Source organism: Gasterosteus aculeatus, chromosome 11, assembly GCF_964276395.1.
Source record: "Gasterosteus aculeatus chromosome 11, fGasAcu3.hap1.1, whole genome shotgun sequence".
Taxonomy (NCBI): Eukaryota; Metazoa; Chordata; class Actinopteri; order Perciformes; family Gasterosteidae; genus Gasterosteus; species Gasterosteus aculeatus.
Genome location: NC_135699.1, coordinates 1,570,504 through 1,583,036, shown reverse-complemented (window position 1 = coordinate 1,583,036; position 12,533 = coordinate 1,570,504). Strand labels below are relative to the sequence as shown.

General features: G+C 47.1%; 6 non-coding genes across 6 annotated transcripts; all 6 read right to left on the bottom strand.

Moving 5' to 3' along the window:
- Positions 1–116: 116 nt before the first annotated feature.
- Positions 117–198, bottom strand: trnas-gcu (transfer RNA serine (anticodon GCU)). Its single transcript has one exon. It is a non-coding gene; the product is annotated as a tRNA-Ser (tRNA).
- A 2,053-nt stretch (positions 199–2,251) lies between these two features.
- On the bottom strand, positions 2,252–2,333 carry trnas-gcu (transfer RNA serine (anticodon GCU)). Its single transcript has one exon. It is a non-coding gene; the product is annotated as a tRNA-Ser (tRNA).
- A 2,116-nt stretch (positions 2,334–4,449) lies between these two features.
- trnas-gcu (transfer RNA serine (anticodon GCU)) lies at positions 4,450–4,531 on the bottom strand. The gene has a single exon. It is a non-coding gene; the product is annotated as a tRNA-Ser (tRNA).
- A 1,486-nt stretch (positions 4,532–6,017) lies between these two features.
- On the bottom strand, positions 6,018–6,099 carry trnas-gcu (transfer RNA serine (anticodon GCU)). The gene has a single exon. It is a non-coding gene; the product is annotated as a tRNA-Ser (tRNA).
- A 2,053-nt stretch (positions 6,100–8,152) lies between these two features.
- trnas-gcu (transfer RNA serine (anticodon GCU)) lies at positions 8,153–8,234 on the bottom strand. Its single transcript has one exon. It is a non-coding gene; the product is annotated as a tRNA-Ser (tRNA).
- A 3,084-nt stretch (positions 8,235–11,318) lies between these two features.
- On the bottom strand, positions 11,319–11,400 carry trnas-gcu (transfer RNA serine (anticodon GCU)). Its single transcript has one exon. It is a non-coding gene; the product is annotated as a tRNA-Ser (tRNA).
- Positions 11,401–12,533: the final 1,133 nt, after the last annotated feature.

The following is a 12,533-nucleotide window of genomic DNA, read 5'->3' as shown; positions in this document are numbered from 1 at the left end:
TGGACGAGGTCTAGACCGTCAGAGCCGTTTCCTCCAACTATATTGGAACTCCTACGACAAATTGAAATCTCCTGGTGGTAAAATGCAAAGGTAGCAAGCCAAAGTGAGTTACTACGCGACGAGAATGGGATTCGAACCCATGCGTGCAGAGCACAATGGATTAGCAGTCCATCGCCTTAACCACTCGGCCACCTCGTCGTGTGGCTTCCAGCTTTGCAGGATAGTTAGATAATTGGCAACATTGTAGCATGTTTTCATGGTCCTGGGAGGTTCTAAAAAGCGTTTATATGCAGGGGCCGGCTTATCCCAATTGGACCCAAGCATCTATATAGTGGGGGATTAGCTCAAATGGTAGAGCGCTTGCTTAGCATGCGAGAAGTAGCGGGATCGATGCCTGCATCCTCCATTGTTCTTCATTTTCAGGTGAGGACATAACGACGCATGAACTTAAGGCTGCTGCATGCTCTGCGTCTTAACGCACCGTCGCGTCGACGCGCTCATTTAAATTCATGCATCGCCACTGTTGCTTTTCATTGCGGACACATTTGTCCCGTATTTTCCTCCACAACTTTGTGGACCCCGCGACCGGAAAACCAACGTTTGCGGAGATCTCCCTCCATGAATGACAGGCCATCCGCGCGTCCTTATAGTCCGCCAACGACGGTTTGTAGAAGTGGTCATATTTACACATTTCTTCCGACAAAAGTTCTTCAATCTGATCACGAATCCCATTCTCGTCGCGTTGTAACTGACTTTGGCTTGCTACCTTTGCATTTTACCACCAGGAGATTTCAATTTGTCGAAGGAGTTCCAATATAGTTGGAGGAAACGGCTCTGACGGTCTAGACCTCGTCCAAAGCCAACCACGTTATACCTCAACGCGAGTATTCTTTAGGTGATTTTGAATCCATTTTTGCCTGTGGTTGATGGAAGAAACAATGGCTGGCCATTTGAATCCGCAGAATCGGTTGTTGCATTAAAGGTATAACGTGGTTGGCTCTGGACGAGGTCTAGACCGTCAGAGCCGTTTCCTCCAACTATATTGGAACTCCTACGACAAATTGAAATCTCCTGGTGGTAAAATGCAAAGGTAGCAAGCCAAAGTGAGTTACAACGCGACGAGAATGGGATTCGAACTTTGTGGACCCCGCGACCGGAAAACCGACGTTTGCGGAGATCTCCCTCCATGAATGACAGGCCATCCGCGCGTCCTTATAGTCCGCCAACGACGGTTTGTAGAAGTGGTCATATTTACACATTTCTTCCGACAAAAGCTCTTCAATCTGATCACGAATCCCATTCTCGTCGCGTTGTAACTGACTTTGACCTGCTACCTTTGCATTTTACCACCAGGAGATTTCAATTTGTCGTAGGAGTTCCAATATAGTTGGAGGAAACGGCTCTTACGGTCTAGACCTCGTCCAAAGCCAACCACGTTATACCTCAACGCGAGTATTCTTTAGGTGATTTTGAATCCATTTTTGCCTGTGGTTGATGGAAGAAACAATGGCTGGCCATTTGAATCCGCAGAATCGGTTGTTGCATTAAAGGTATAACGTGGTTGGCTTTGGACGAGGTCTAGACCGTCAGAGCCGTTTCCTCCAACTATATTGGAACTCCTACGACAAATTGAAATCTCCTGGTGGTAAAATGCAAAGGTAGCAGGTCAAAGTCAGTTACAACGCGACGAGAATGGGATTCGAACTTTGTGGACCCCGCGACCGGAAAACCGACGTTTGCGGAGATCTCCCTCCATGAATACAGGCCATCCGCACGTCCTTATAGTCCGCCAACGACGGTTTGTAGAAGTGGTCATATTTACACATTTCTTCCGACAAAAGCTCTTCAATCTGATCACGAATCCCATTCTCGTCGCGTTGTAACTGACTTTGGCTTGCTACCTTTGCATTTTACCACCAGGAGATTTCAATTTGTCGTAGGAGTTCCAATATAGTTGGAGGAAACGGCTCTGACGGTCTAGACCTCGTCCAGAGCCAACCACGTTATACCTCAACGCGAGTATTCTTTAGGTGATTTTGAATCCATTTTTGCCTGTGGTTGATGGAAGAAACAATGGCTGGCCATTTGAATCCGCAGAATCGGTTGTTGCATTAAAGGTATAACGTGGTTGGCTCTGGACGAGGTCTAGACCGTCAGAGCCGTTTCCTCCAACTATATTGGAACTCCTACGACAAATTGAAATCTCCTGGTGGTAAAATGCAAAGGTAGCAAGCCAAAGTCAGTTACGACGCGACGAGAATGGGATTCGAACCCATGCGTGCAGAGCACAATGGATTAGCAGTCCATCGCCTTAACCACTCGGCCACCTCGTCGTGTGGCTTCCAACTTTGCAGGATAGTTAGATAATTGGCAACATCGTAGCATGTTTTCATGGTCCTGGGAGGTTCTAAAAAGCGTTTATATGCAGGGGCCGGCTTATCCCAATTGGACCCAAGCATCTATATAGTGGGGGATTAGCTCAAATGGTAGAGCGCTCGCTTAGCATGCGAGAAGTAGCGGGATCGATGCCTGCATCCTCCATTGTTCTTCATTTTCAGGTGAGGACATAACGACGCATGAACTTAAGGCTGCTGCATGCTTCTGCGTCTTAACGCACCGTCGCGTCGACGCGCTCATATAAATTCATGCATCGCCACTGTTGCTTTTCATTGCGGACACATTTGTCCCGTATTTTCCTCCACAACTTTGTGGACCCCGCGACCGGAAAACCGACGTTTGCGGAGATCTCCCTCCATGAATGACAGGCCATCCGCGCGTCCTTATAGTCAGCCAACGACGGTTTGTAGAAGTGGTCATATTTACACATTTCTTCCGACAAAAGCTCTTCAATCTGATCACGAATCCCATTCTCGTCGCGTTGTAACTGACTTTGGCTTGCTACCTTTGCATTTTACCACCAGGAGATTTCAATTTGTCGTAGGAGTTCCAATATAGTTGGAGGAAACGGCTCTGACGGCCTAGACCTCGTCCAAAGCCAACCACGTTATACCTCAACGCGAGTATTCTTTAGGTGATTTTGAATCCATTTTTGCCTGTGGTTGATGGAAGAAACAATGGCTGGCCATTTGAATCCGCAGAATCGGTTGTTGCATTAAAGGTATAACGTGGTTGGCTTTGGACGAGGTCTAGACCGTCAGAGCCGTTTCCTCCAACTATATTGGAACTCCTACGACAAATTGAAATCTCCTGGTGGTAAAATGCAAAGGTAGCAGGTCAAAGTCAGTTACAACGCAACGAGAATGGGATTCGAACTTTGTAGACCCCGCGACCGGAAAACCGACGTTTGCGGAGATCTCCCTCCATGAATGACAGGCCATCCGCGCGTCCTTATAGTCCGCCAACGACGGTTTGTAGAAGTTGTCATATTTACACATTTCTTCCGACAAAAGTTCTTCAATCTGATCACGAATCCCATTCTCGTCGCGTTGTAAGTGACTTTGGCTTGCTACCTTTGCATTTTACCACCAGGAGATTTCAATTTGTCGAAGGAGTTCCAATATAGTTGGAGGAAACGGCTCTGACGGCCTAGACCTCGTCCAAAGCCAACCACGTTATACCTCAACGCGAGTATTCTTTAGGTGATTTTGAATCCATTTTTGCCTGTGGTTGATGGAAGAAACAATGGCTGGCCATTTGAATCCGCAGAATCGGTTGTTGCATTAAAGGTATAACGTGGTTGGGTCTGGACGAGGTCCAGGCCATGCAGAATCGGTTGTTGCATTAAAGGTATAACGTGGTTGGCTTTGGACGAGGTCTAGACCGTCAGAGCCGTTTCCTCCAACTATATTGGAACTCCTACGACAAATTAATATCTCCTGGTGGTAAAATGCAAAGGTAGCAAGTCAAAGTCAGTTACAACGTGACGAGAATGGGATTCGAACTTTGTAGACCCCGCGACCGGAAAACCGACATTTGCGGAGATCTCCCTCCATGAATGACAGGCCATCCGCGCGTCCTTATAGTCCGCCAACGACGGTTTGTAGAAGTGGTCATATTTACACATTTCTTCCGACAAAAGTTCTTCAATCTGATCACGAATCCCATTCTCGTCGCGTTGTAACTGACTTTGGCTTGCTACCTTTGCATTTTACCACCAGGAGATTTCAATTTGTCGTAGGAGTTCCAATATAGTTGGAGGAAACGGCTCTTACGGTCTAGACCTCGTCCAAAGCCAACCACGTTATACCTCAACGCGAGTATTCTTTAGGTGATTTTGAATCCATTTTTGCCTGTGGTTGATGGAAGAAACAATGGCTGGCCATTTGAATCCGCAGAATCGGTTGTTGCATTAAAGGTATAACGTGGTTGGCTCTGGACGAGGTCTAGACCGTCAGAGCCGTTTCCTCCAACTATATTGGAACTCCTACGACAAATTGAAATCTCCTGGTGGTAAAATGCAAAGGTAGCAATCCAAAGTGAGTTACTACGCGACGAGAATGGGATTCGAACCCATGCGTGCAGAGCACAATGGATTAGCAGTCCATCGCCTTAACCACTCGGCCACCTCGTCGTGTGGCTTCCAGCTTTGCAGGATAGTTAGATAATTGGCAACATTGTAGCATGTTTTCATGGTCCTGGGAGGTTCTAAAAAGCGTTTATATGCAGGGGCCGGCTTATCCCAATTGGACCCAAGCATCTATATAGTGGGGGATTAGCTCAAATGGTAGAGCGCTCGCTTAGCATGCGAGAAGTAGCGGGATCGATGCCTGCATCCTCCATTGTTCTTCATTTTCAGGTGAGGACATAACGACGCATGAACTTAAGGCTGCTGCATGCTCTGCGTCTTAACGCACCGTCGCGTCGACGCGCTCATTTAAATTCATGCATCGCCACTGTTGCTTTTCATTGCGGACACATTTGTCCCGTATTTTCCTCCACAACTTTGTGGACCCCGCGACCGGAAAACCAACGTTTGCGGAGATCTCCCTCCATGAATGACAGGCCATCCGCGCGTCCTTATAGTCCGCCAACGACGGTTTGTAGAAGTGGTCATATTTACACATTTCTTCCGACAAAAGTTCTTCAATCTGATCACGAATCCCATTCTCGTCGCGTTGTAACTGACTTTGGCTTGCTACCTTTGCATTTTACCACCAGGAGATTTCAATTTGTCGAAGGAGTTCCAATATAGTTGGAGGAAACGGCTCTGACGGTCTAGACCTCGTCCAAAGCCAACCACGTTATACCTCAACGCGAGTATTCTTTAGGTGATTTTGAATCCATTTTTGCCTGTGGTTGATGGAAGAAACAATGGCTGGCCATTTGAATCCGCAGAATCGGTTGTTGCATTAAAGGTATAACGTGGTTGGCTCTGGACGAGGTCTAGACCGTCAGAGCCGTTTCCTCCAACTATATTGGAACTCCTACGACAAATTGAAATCTCCTGGTGGTAAAATGCAAAGGTAGCAAGCCAAAGTGAGTTACAACGCGACGAGAATGGGATTCGAACTTTGTGGACCCCGCGACCGGAAAACCGACGTTTGCGGAGATCTCCCTCCATGAATGACAGGCCATCCGCGCGTCCTTATAGTCCGCCAACGACGGTTTGTAGAAGTGGTCATATTTACACATTTCTTCCGACAAAAGCTCTTCAATCTGATCACGAATCCCATTCTCGTCGCGTTGTAACTGACTTTGGCTTGCTACCTTTGCATTTTACCACCAGGAGATTTCAATTTGTCGTAGGAGTTCCAATATAGTTGGAGGAAACGGCTCTTACGGTCTAGACCTCGTCCAAAGCCAACCACGTTATACCTCAACGCGAGTATTCTTTAGGTGATTTTGAATCCATTTTTGCCTGTGGTTGATGGAAGAAACAATGGCTGGCCATTTGAATCCGCAGAATCGGTTGTTGCATTAAAGGTATAACGTGGTTGGCTCTGGACGAGGTCTAGACCGTCAGAGCCGTTTCCTCCAACTATATTGGAACTCCTACGACAAATTGAAATCTCCTGGTGGTAAAATGCAAAGGTAGCAAGCCAAAGTGAGTTACTACGCGACGAGAATGGGATTCGAACCCATGCGTGCAGAGCACAATGGATTAGCAGTCCATCGCCTTAACCACTCGGCCACCTCGTCGTGTGGCTTCCAGCTTTGCAGGATAGTTAGATAATTGGCAACATTGTAGCATGTTTTCATGGTCCTGGGAGGTTCTAAAAAGCGTTTATATGCAGGGGCCGGCTTATCCCAATTGGACCCAAGCATCTATATAGTGGGGGATTAGCTCAAATGGTAGAGCGCTCGCTTAGCATGCGAGAAGTAGCGGGATCGATGCCTGCATCCTCCATTGTTCTTCATTTTCAGGTGAGGACATAACGACGCATGAACTTAAGGCTGCTGCATGCTCTGCGTCTTAACGCACCGTCGCGTCGACGCGCTCATTTAAATTCATGCATCGCCACTGTTGCTTTTCATTGCGGACACATTTGTCCCGTATTTTCCTCCACAACTTTGTGGACCCCGCGACCGGAAAACCAACGTTTGCGGAGATCTCCCTCCATGAATGACAGGCCATCCGCGCGTCCTTATAGTCCGCCAACGACGGTTTGTAGAAGTGGTCATATTTACACATTTCTTCCGACAAAAGTTCTTCAATCTGATCACGAATCCCATTCTCGTCGCGTTGTAACTGACTTTGGCTTGCTACCTTTGCATTTTACCACCAGGAGATTTCAATTTGTCGAAGGAGTTCCAATATAGTTGGAGGAAACGGCTCTGACGGTCTAGACCTCGTCCAAAGCCAACCACGTTATACCTCAACGCGAGTATTCTTTAGGTGATTTTGAATCCATTTTTGCCTGTGGTTGATGGAAGAAACAATGGCTGGCCATTTGAATCCGCAGAATCGGTTGTTGCATTAAAGGTATAACGTGGTTGGCTCTGGACGAGGTCTAGACCGTCAGAGCCGTTTCCTCCAACTATATTGGAACTCCTACGACAAATTGAAATCTCCTGGTGGTAAAATGCAAAGGTAGCAAGCCAAAGTGAGTTACAACGCGACGAGAATGGGATTCGAACTTTGTGGACCCCGCGACCGGAAAACCGACGTTTGCGGAGATCTCCCTCCATGAATGACAGGCCATCCGCGCGTCCTTATAGTCCGCCAACGACGGTTTGTAGAAGTGGTCATATTTACACATTTCTTCCGACAAAAGCTCTTCAATCTGATCACGAATCCCATTCTCGTCGCGTTGTAACTGACTTTGACCTGCTACCTTTGCATTTTACCACCAGGAGATTTCAATTTGTCGTAGGAGTTCCAATATAGTTGGAGGAAACGGCTCTTACGGTCTAGACCTCGTCCAAAGCCAACCACGTTATACCTCAACGCGAGTATTCTTTAGGTGATTTTGAATCCATTTTTGCCTGTGGTTGATGGAAGAAACAATGGCTGGCCATTTGAATCCGCAGAATCGGTTGTTGCATTAAAGGTATAACGTGGTTGGCTTTGGACGAGGTCTAGACCGTCAGAGCCGTTTCCTCCAACTATATTGGAACTCCTACGACAAATTGAAATCTCCTGGTGGTAAAATGCAAAGGTAGCAGGTCAAAGTCAGTTACAACGCGACGAGAATGGGATTCGAACTTTGTGGACCCCGCGACCGGAAAACCGACGTTTGCGGAGATCTCCCTCCATGAATACAGGCCATCCGCGCGTCCTTATAGTCCGCCAACGACGGTTTGTAGAAGTGGTCATATTTACACATTTCTTCCGACAAAAGCTCTTCAATCTGATCACGAATCCCATTCTCGTCGCGTTGTAACTGACTTTGGCTTGCTACCTTTGCATTTTACCACCAGGAGATTTCAATTTGTCGTAGGAGTTCCAATATAGTTGGAGGAAACGGCTCTGACGGTCTAGACCTCGTCCAGAGCCAACCACGTTATACCTCAACGCGAGTATTCTTTAGGTGATTTTGAATCCATTTTTGCCTGTGGTTGATGGAAGAAACAATGGCTGGCCATTTGAATCCGCAGAATCGGTTGTTGCATTAAAGGTATAACGTGGTTGGCTCTGGACGAGGTCTAGACCGTCAGAGCCGTTTCCTCCAACTATATTGGAACTCCTACGACAAATTGAAATCTCCTGGTGGTAAAATGCAAAGGTAGCAAGCCAAAGTCAGTTACGACGCGACGAGAATGGGATTCGAACCCATGCGTGCAGAGCACAATGGATTAGCAGTCCATCGCCTTAACCACTCGGCCACCTCGTCGTGTGGCTTCCAACTTTGCAGGATAGTTAGATAATTGGCAACATCGTAGCATGTTTTCATGGTCCTGGGAGGTTCTAAAAAGCGTTTATATGCAGGGGCCGGCTTATCCCAATTGGACCCAAGCATCTATATAGTGGGGGATTAGCTCAAATGGTAGAGCGCTCGCTTAGCATGCGAGAAGTAGCGGGATCGATGCCTGCATCCTCCATTGTTCTTCATTTTCAGGTGAGGACATAACGACGCATGAACTTAAGGCTGCTGCATGCTTCTGCGTCTTAACGCACCGTCGCGTCGACGCGCTCATATAAATTCATGCATCGCCACTGTTGCTTTTCATTGCGGACACATTTGTCCCGTATTTTCCTCCACAACTTTGTGGACCCCGCGACCGGAAAACCGACGTTTGCGGAGATCTCCCTCCATGAATGACAGGCCATCCGCGCGTCCTTATAGTCAGCCAACGACGGTTTGTAGAAGTGGTCATATTTACACATTTCTTCCGACAAAAGCTCTTCAATCTGATCACGAATCCCATTCTCGTCGCGTTGTAACTGACTTTGGCTTGCTACCTTTGCATTTTACCACCAGGAGATTTCAATTTGTCGTAGGAGTTCCAATATAGTTGGAGGAAACGGCTCTGACGGCCTAGACCTCGTCCAAAGCCAACCACGTTATACCTCAACGCGAGTATTCTTTAGGTGATTTTGAATCCATTTTTGCCTGTGGTTGATGGAAGAAACAATGGCTGGCCATTTGAATCCGCAGAATCGGTTGTTGCATTAAAGGTATAACGTGGTTGGCTTTGGACGAGGTCTAGACCGTCAGAGCCGTTTCCTCCAACTATATTGGAACTCCTACGACAAATTGAAATCTCCTGGTGGTAAAATGCAAAGGTAGCAGGTCAAAGTCAGTTACAACGCAACGAGAATGGGATTCGAACTTTGTAGACCCCGCGACCGGAAAACCGACGTTTGCGGAGATCTCCCTCCATGAATGACAGGCCATCCGCGCGTCCTTATAGTCCGCCAACGACGGTTTGTAGAAGTTGTCATATTTACACATTTCTTCCGACAAAAGTTCTTCAATCTGATCACGAATCCCATTCTCGTCGCGTTGTAAGTGACTTTGGCTTGCTACCTTTGCATTTTACCACCAGGAGATTTCAATTTGTCGAAGGAGTTCCAATATAGTTGGAGGAAACGGCTCTGACGGCCTAGACCTCGTCCAAAGCCAACCACGTTATACCTCAACGCGAGTATTCTTTAGGTGATTTTGAATCCATTTTTGCCTGTGGTTGATGGAAGAAACAATGGCTGGCCATTTGAATCCGCAGAATCGGTTGTTGCATTAAAGGTATAACGTGGTTGGGTCTGGACGAGGTCCAGGCCATGCAGAATCGGTTGTTGCATTAAAGGTATAACGTGGTTGGCTTTGGACGAGGTCTAGACCGTCAGAGCCGTTTCCTCCAACTATATTGGAACTCCTACGACAAATTAATATCTCCTGGTGGTAAAATGCAAAGGTAGCAAGTCAAAGTCAGTTACAACGTGACGAGAATGGGATTCGAACTTTGTAGACCCCGCGACCGGAAAACCGACATTTGCGGAGATCTCCCTCCATGAATGACAGGCCATCCGCGCGTCCTTATAGTCCGCCAACGACGGTTTGTAGAAGTGGTCATATTTACACATTTCTTCCGACAAAAGTTCTTCAATCTGATCACGAATCCCATTCTCGTCGCGTTGTAACTGACTTTGGCTTGCTACCTTTGCATTTTACCACCAGGAGATTTCAATTTGTCGAAGGAGTTCCAATATAGTTGGAGGAAACGGCTCTGACGGTCTAGACCTCGTCCAAAGCCAACCACGTTATACCTCAACGCGAGTATTCTTTAGGTGATTTTGAATCCATTTTTGCCTGTGGTTGATGGAAGAAACAATGGCTGGCCATTTGAATCCGCAGAATCGGTTGTTGCATTAAGGGTATAACGTGGTTGGCTCTGGACGAGGTCTAGACCGTCAGAGCAGAATCGGTTGTTGCATTAAAGGTATAACGTGGTTGGCTCTGGACGAGGTCTAGACCGTCAGAGCCGTTTCCTCCAACTATATTGGAACTCCTACGACAAATTGAAATCTCGTCGCGTTGTAACTGACTTTGGCTTGCTACCTTTGCATTTTACCACCAGGAGATTTCAATTTGTCGAAGGAGTTCCAATATAGTTGGAGGAAACGGCTCTGACGGTCTAGACCTCGTCCAAAGCCAACCACGTTGTACCTCAACGCGAGTATTCTTTAGGTGATTTTGAATCCATTTTTGCCTGTGGTTGATGGAAGAAACAATGGCTGGCCATTTGAATCCGCAGAATCGGTTGTTGCATTGAAGGTATAACGTGGTTGGCTCTGGACGAGGTCTAGACCGTCAGAGCCGTTTCCTCCAACTATATTGGAACTCCTACGACAAATTAATATCTCCTGGTGGTAAAATGCAAAGGTAGCAAGTCAAAGTCAGTTACAACGTGACGAGAATGGGATTCGAACTTTGAAGACCCCGCGACCGGAAAACCGACGTTTGCGGAGATCTCCCTCCATGAATGACAGGCCATCCGCGCGTCCTTATAGTCCGCCAACGACGGTTTGTAGAAGTGGTCATATTTACACATTTCTTCCGACAAAAGCTCTTCAATCTGATCACGAATCCCATTCTCGTCGCGTTGTAACTGACTTTGGCTTGCTACCTTTGCATTTTACCACCAGGAGATTTCAATTTGTCGAAGGAGTTCCAATATAGTTGGAGGAAACGGCTCTGACGGTCTAGACCTCGTCCAAAGCCAACCACGTTATACCTCAACGCGAGTATTCTTTAGGTGATTTTGAATCCATTTTTGCCTGTGGTTGATGGAAGAAACAATGGCTGGCCATTTGAATCCGCAGAATCGGTTGTTGCATTAAAGGTATAACGTGGTTGGCTTTGGACGAGGTCTAGACCGTCAGAGCCGTTTCCTCCAACTATATTGGAACTCCTACGACAAATTGAAATCTCCTGGTGGTAAAATGCAAAGGTAGCAAGCCAAAGTCAGTTACAACGCGACGAGAATGGGATTCGAACCCATGCGTGCAGAGCACAATGGATTAGCAGTCCATCGCCTTAACCACTCGGCCACCTCGTCGTGTGGCTTCCAGCTTTGCAGGATAGTTAGATAATTGGCAACATTGTAGCATGTTTTCATGGTCCTGGGAGGTTCTAAAAAGCGTTTATATGCAGTGGCCGGCTTATCCCAATTGGACCCAAGCATCTATATAGTGGGGGATTAGCTCAAATGGTAGAGCGCTCGCTTAGCATGCGAGAAGTAGCGGGATCGATGCCTGCATCCTCCATTGTTCTTCATTTTCAGGTGAGGACATAACGACGCATGAACTTAAGGCTGCTGCATGCTTCTGCGTCTTAACGCACCGTCGCGTCGACGCGCTCATTTAAATTCATGCATCGCCACTGTTGCTTTTCATTGCGGACACATTTGTCCCGTATTTTCCTCCACAACTTTGTGGACCCCGCGACCGGAAAACCGACGTTTGCGGAGATCTCCCTCCATGAATGACAGGCCATCCGCGCGTCCTTATAGTCCGCCAACGACGGTTTGTAGAAGTGGTCATATTTACACATTTCTTCCGACAAAAGCTCTTCAATCTGATCACGAATCCCATTCTCGTCGCGTTGTAACTGACTTTGGCTTGCTACCTTTGCATTTTACCACCAGGAGATTTCAATTTGTCGTAGGAGTTCCAATATAGTTGGAGGAAACGGCTCTGACGGTCTAGACCTCGTCCAAAGCCAACCACGTTATACCTCAACGCGAGTATTCTTTAGGTGATTTTGAATCCATTTTTGCCTGTGGTTGATGGAAGAAACAATGGCTGGCCATTTGAACCCGCAGAATCGGTTGTTGCATTAAAGGTATAACGTGGTTGGCTTTGGACGAGGTCTAGACCGTCAGAGCCGTTTCCTCCAACTATATTGGAACTCCTACGACAAATTTAAATCTCCTGGTGGTAAAATGCAAAGGTAGCAAGCCAAAGTCAGTTACAACGCGACGAGAATGGGATTCGTGATCAGATTGAAGAGCTTTTGTCGGAAGAAATGTGTAAATATGACCACTTCTACAAACCGTCGTTGGCGGACTATAAGGACGCGCGGATGGCCTGTCATTCATGGAGGGAGATCTCCGCAAACGTCGGTTTTCCGGTCGCGGGGTCCACAAAGTTGTGGAGGAAAGTACGGGACAAATGTGTCCGCAATGAAAAG